At 38.3% G+C, this 6,000-nt stretch overlaps 1 pseudogene; it reads left to right on the forward strand.

Moving 5' to 3' along the window:
* The first annotated feature begins 2,692 nt into the window (after positions 1-2,692).
* On the forward strand, positions 2,693-5,294 carry LOC115080071 (annotated as a pseudogene).
* The last annotated feature ends 706 nt before the right edge of the window (positions 5,295-6,000 follow it).

Genomic DNA, 6,000 nt, shown 5'->3' on the forward strand with positions numbered 1-6,000 from the left:
GATGGCTCCAGTGATGCCCCCCTCGCTTCGATGTCTTCTTTTTTTGGTACTTTCTTTTGTCAGTTGCAAATTTATCTGCCAAGTTCCAGTATCTATATTTTAAGTTCCAAGTTAGGACTGTCCCACCTGAGGATGTGGGTGGTGTTAGGCCATAAGGATTGGTTAGTGCTTTACTGTCAGGACATGACTGATCAGTGTTTCATTGGTGGACTTTAATAGGCCAGAGTCTCGTTGATAGGCCATTCATACTGTTGGACCCTGGTAGGCCAGCTAAACCATGAAAACCTCCATACTCATGAGCCAGGTTCAAAAAATGGTCATCCTCATTAAGCAAGATTAACAAGTGGTCATCCATTGCATATCCCTTTGTTGTACTTTATGATTTTTCCAGGTGTCTTCTGTGATAATTATTTGTCCCTTTTTTAACTTCTGGCATCCTGCAGCCCAAGGTTTATAACCTTGAGGTCCTACTTCCTCCAAATTAAAAGTTTCTGAAAACCTTGCAAATATAAAAACATAAAAAGTGGAATAACTGTTTATATAGGAAATATTGTCATAAGAAAGAAGAAAACATAAAGGAAAAAGAAGTTAATTGTGTTTGTTGCAAACATAAATACATGAAAAATCTAAAAATATGAAAAATATAAGAAAATGTCCTACACTGATCCCTAGCATACATACTGTAAATCTTTCTTCCCCCCGCCACGTCCTCCCAGTAGTATGATTATACTCTACAAAGTATAATAGTTTGGTAATCATCATGTATTTATTTATTTAAGTATTTTTATATACCGGGGCATGTTGGGAATATCACCTCGGTTTACAGGTAACAAAACGTAGCTCCAGGCTTTACAAAAAACACAGGGGGTAACAGCAAACTGAGAAACCATGTAATAAAAGCGTGAAATTCAAGCGGGGGAGGAAGAAAACATGTCGAAGCAACAGGCTTTACAAAAAAACACAGAGGGTAAGAGCAAACTGATTAACTATGTACAAATAGCATGATTTTCACGTGGGGGGGGGGGGTGTTCAAAGATAGTAATATACATTCAGTGATATACATTCAGATGTGGGGTGCTATGGCATGTGGGGGATGTGTACACTAGGGGAACCTTGAAGGCAAGGTTGATTGTGTTCAGGAGGATACAATGTGGCCTAGTGGTGGAAAATACAATCATTTGGGATTACAGTAAGGGAGATCGAGGAATGTTTTAACAGAGTTTAGGAATTATCTGCATGGTAGTTGATCTGCATGGAAGGGGTTTAAGATTGCTGTAGCAATCATCACTAGAGGAATCCTCTTCTGTTGGAATACCAGTACTTCACTCATCATCAATGTGAACTGCAGTTGTGATTACAGATGTGATGGGTCCTCCAGGAGGAACATCATGGGCAGTATTAGGATTGTTTCTTGTGCTACTGCAACAACAGATGACACTTCAAGAGACACATTTTTTGGCAGGATGGTGAGTGGTTCTCTCTCAATCATATACTTTGTGACCTGTATGAAACCAGAATTAAACCACTGAGTGTACTTGTATGTATTGACTTATCTAGAAAAAAGTTGGTTCTTAACATTTGCAATCCGGGTTGAACAGCTTTCCATTACTCCTGAGTATAGGTCCCAAACATGGATTTCACTTTTGGTATACTACTCACTCGAACTAGTACAGTGTTAGGAGGACCTTTTGCACCCAATGGCAGCTTTATATTTTCTTCCAGGCCCATTGCAATTTTATCCTTAAACTCCACATTAGAAATAAGTGCAGGGATGTAATTTCTGAAGCTGGTTTGTCCCTCTGTCCCAGCCTCCCTGCCTCTATTATAATGAACAGCATTCTTGCCTTAGGTTGCACCACTTGCATTCCTTTGGCACTTTTAATTTATGAAGTGCAATTCTGCACTGTGTTTTTCTTTCGAAGTCTCTTTCCTACTACTCTGGATAGTCAACACAGTGTTAGTTTGTAATTCAGGACTCTACTCTTTGGCTTTGTTGGCTTCTCTGATGCTATGGTTTTACCATGCACAGTACAAAATGCAAACATAAGAATATTTCCTTCTTTGTATATACAATCTGTGTTCTTTCATCTAGTTTATTGTTTAAAAAAAGGGAAAGTATGCTTCAGAATTTATTTTAATGAAGAATTATTCCTTTGAAAATGGATGAAAAGTGATTTACAAATAAAATGTGCTATAAGCTTTAGAATTAAAGTGAGTGTTAAAACTTTGCTGTACACGAAAACTAAAGATTATTCCATTATTACATCCAGGATAAGTATCAATATAAATGCATAAAATTGGTATGTAACTTGCCTTTTGTACATTTGAAATTAAATATTTTTCTTCTTGCGAATACAAGAAATGCTAGAAAAGAAACTGAAATTCTCTCTCCATTCTTTATAGAATTAAAATCTTATTTGCACTAATCTGATAATTAGCCTTCATTTTATAGTAATTTCTAGTAGAAATATCCGTAAATTATCTTTCAGACCTGGCTCAGATCCGTCTATCTTGTTTCAAAGATCTGAATTTTGGGAAGTTGACGGTATTCTGTTTTAGGTTTGATGCAATTCTTAGACTGAGACTCAGTGTGTCGCTGTTGACCAATGAGGAGACAAGCTGGAACTGGAGATCCATTAGAGCTTCCCACTGCACCCTCACTCAGTGCAGATCGGAAAGGAAACAGGACAAGAGAGAGAGGGTCTGGGAAGAAATCATCTGCGTAAAATATTTTAAATGTACAAAGGAATGGCTTGTATTCATTCTTCTTATCAGTGATTTACAGTATAAATAAAGAGGGACGCGTTCAGCACAATTCAACAACGTTTAACTTGGCGGACATGGGAATATGGCGCAAGCAGATCGGTCCGGGAATCAGACTGCAAGTAAGGGCTTTCTTCTTATTCTTTTGTTTCTGCCAAACCGCTTCTGAACAGATTCGTTATTCGGTTCCAGAAGAAATGGAGCGCGGCTCCTTTGTAGGAAATATAGCAAAAGATTTAGGACTGAACGTCAGACAGCTCGCAGTTCGCAATCTTCGTATTGCTTCTAGTGGTAAAAGGCAATACTTCGCTATAGATTTAAACAATGGCAATCTGTACGTGAATGAAAGAATAGACAGAGAAGAAATATGCTCCGAAACACCTCTTTGCATCCTAAACTTAGAAATGCTTATCGACAATCCTTTAAATGTTTTTCACTTGAAAATTGAAATCCAAGATATAAATGATAATCCTCCTGTTTTCAACAAACATAATGCTGAGATAGAGATAATCGAGTCCACGCTACCAGGTGCGCGCTTTCCTGTAGGAAATGCAGTAGATCTGGATGTTGGTATCAACTCCCTTCAGAAGTACGAACTTAGTGCGAATCAATTTTTCATACTTCATATTAAAGAGAACAGTGATGGCAACAAATATGCAGAACTTGTACTGGAAAAACCATTAGATCGAGAAAAACAAAGTACTCACCGTTTAATCTTGACAGCTTCTGATGGGGGGGACCCTATGAGAACCGGAACAGCTCAAGTTTGCATTACTGTTATTGATGTGAATGACAATTCCCCCATGTTCACTCGAGAGGTCTACAAAATTAGTGTTAAAGAGAATACGCCAAACAACTCCCTAGTATTTCAAGTGAAAGCCAGTGATGCTGATGAAGGTACAAATGGACAAATCACCTACTTTTTCAAAAACATAGCAGACAGTGTCCATCACAAATTCCGTCTGGATCCTGTATCTGGTGAAATTAGAGTTAATGTGCTTTTGGATTATGAAGAAGCAAAGCGTTATGAGTTGCTCATTGAAGCGAAGGATGGTGGGGGTATGGTTGGCCATTGCAAGGTTCTACTGGAGATCTCTGATGAGAACGACAATAACCCTGAAGTAACAGTTATGTCCTTATCTAGTCCTGTTCCTGAGGACGCTCCTCCCGGCACAGTCATAGCACTCATTAATATCAACGACAGAGATTCCGGACTAAATGGAGAAGTCAGCTGTCATTTCAATGGCGATATTCCTTTTAAATTAGCCTCATCCTCTAATAATTACTTCAAACTCCTCACAGACTCCATACTGGACAGAGAAATAGTCGCCGAGTATAATATTACAGTTATAGCCATTGACAAAGGATCTCCTCCGACTTCCACCAGAAAAACAATTCATTTGGAAATATCAGATGTAAACGATAATGCGCCTGTTTTCGAGAGTATTTCCTATATCGCTTATGTCCCAGAAAACAATCCCCTGGGTGCTTCCATTTACAGTGTAAAAGCTTCAGATCTGGACTTGGATCAAAACGCTAGAGTCACTTACTCCATACTAAACGGCAACATAGTGGATGTGCCCTTCTCTTCCTATATCTCCATCAACTCACAGACTGGAATCATCTATGCTCAACGCTCATTCGACTATGAAGAGCTTAGGGAGTTTCGAATGCAAGTGAAGGCACAGGACGGTGGATCTCCAGCACTTAGCACCAATGTCACTTTGAAAGTGTTTATTTTGGATCAGAATGACAATGCTCCTGAAATTCTTTACCCGTCACTCGGATCTGATGGCTCGGCTCTGTTCGAGATGGTTCCTCCTTCATCTGACGCGGGTTATTTAGTAACTAAAGTGGTGGCTGTGGATGCTGACTCTGGTCACAATGCCTGGCTCTCTTATCAACTGCTTCAGGCCACAGAACCAGAGCTTTTTAACATTGCACTTCACAATGGAGAAATCAGGACATCTCGCATCTTTATGGGAAAATATTCCGTGAAGCAAAGGCTGGTTATTTCCGTAAAAGATAATGGGCATCCACCTCTTTCAGCCACTGTAACACTCAATATAATATTTTCAGAAAACATTCAACAGGTTCTACCCGAATTAATCAACCAGTCCAGTGAAGCAAGCTTCCAGTCTAATTTAAATTTTTATTTAATAATAGCTCTAGCTTTGATCTGCTTTTTATTCCTTTTGACTGGTATACTGGTGGCAGTGATGAAATTTCGAAAATCACATTTTGAATGTTTAAGTGGTGATCATTATTCAAAGGATGAGTCCGCTTTTCCACCACGGTACAGTGATAGCACTTTACCGTACTCCTATAACGTTTGGTTAGCAGCAGACTCCAGAAAGAACGAGTTTAGCTTCTTGACAGCAAGTGACCAAAGTAATAGGCCAACTACCGTTGTTACTGCTAATAATAATGGATTACTACTTACTGACAAAGAAGAAAGCAACCTTCAGACAGAAACAAGGAGCCTTTTGCAGGTAAGGATATTTGTTTACATGTTCTATGAAAACTCATAAATATGAAAAAAAAATTCTTCTATTCTCTTATTATGGAAGCAGGATAGTCTTTGGCCTGCATATTTCACACTTTTGAAATTTGGCATTCTAGGCAGTTGCCTATGTTGCCCATGTCTAATCCAAGTCTGATTCAAATGCAAATATTAGTAGCTGAGATGACAAAAAGCCTCCTTTGATACTTTAAAATATAAATATTTACACTTTTTATTAATTTTTATGTTAAATAGCCTAGTGTCAAATGTTGATGTGGACTACAGAGATCTAAGCAGCTCACACATTGACAAACTTCAGTGGTATAGTCTATAGTTACTCAATGAGTACATTCAGTCTAAAAGAGCTGTGTCTATATTATGCATTAGATTTTCCATCCTGAGAGTAGCATCTTACTTCATTGTTCATTTTGCCTTTTAATCCTGTCCTCCGAAGGTGCTTGCAACTTCTCCCAACTTAGTATAGTCCCAATTTTACATGTACTTTCTATTCCATCATCTAAATTATGAAAAAAATTATTGAACAACACTGGACCCAGGATGTATCTTTGTAAAAAATTTTATATGCACTTATGTTAACCTGTAATACATGCTGAACTTTAACATATAAGGAGTTTTTCTTTCAAATGAGATTTTCACACTTTATTCTGTGCTCACCGCATCTCATGCTGCATGTCTGCGCAGACAGTTGAACTCTCCTCAAACCATGCATAAAA

Source organism: Rhinatrema bivittatum, chromosome 18, assembly GCF_901001135.1.
Source record: "Rhinatrema bivittatum chromosome 18, aRhiBiv1.1, whole genome shotgun sequence".
NCBI classification, from domain to species: Eukaryota; Metazoa; Chordata; class Amphibia; order Gymnophiona; family Rhinatrematidae; genus Rhinatrema; species Rhinatrema bivittatum.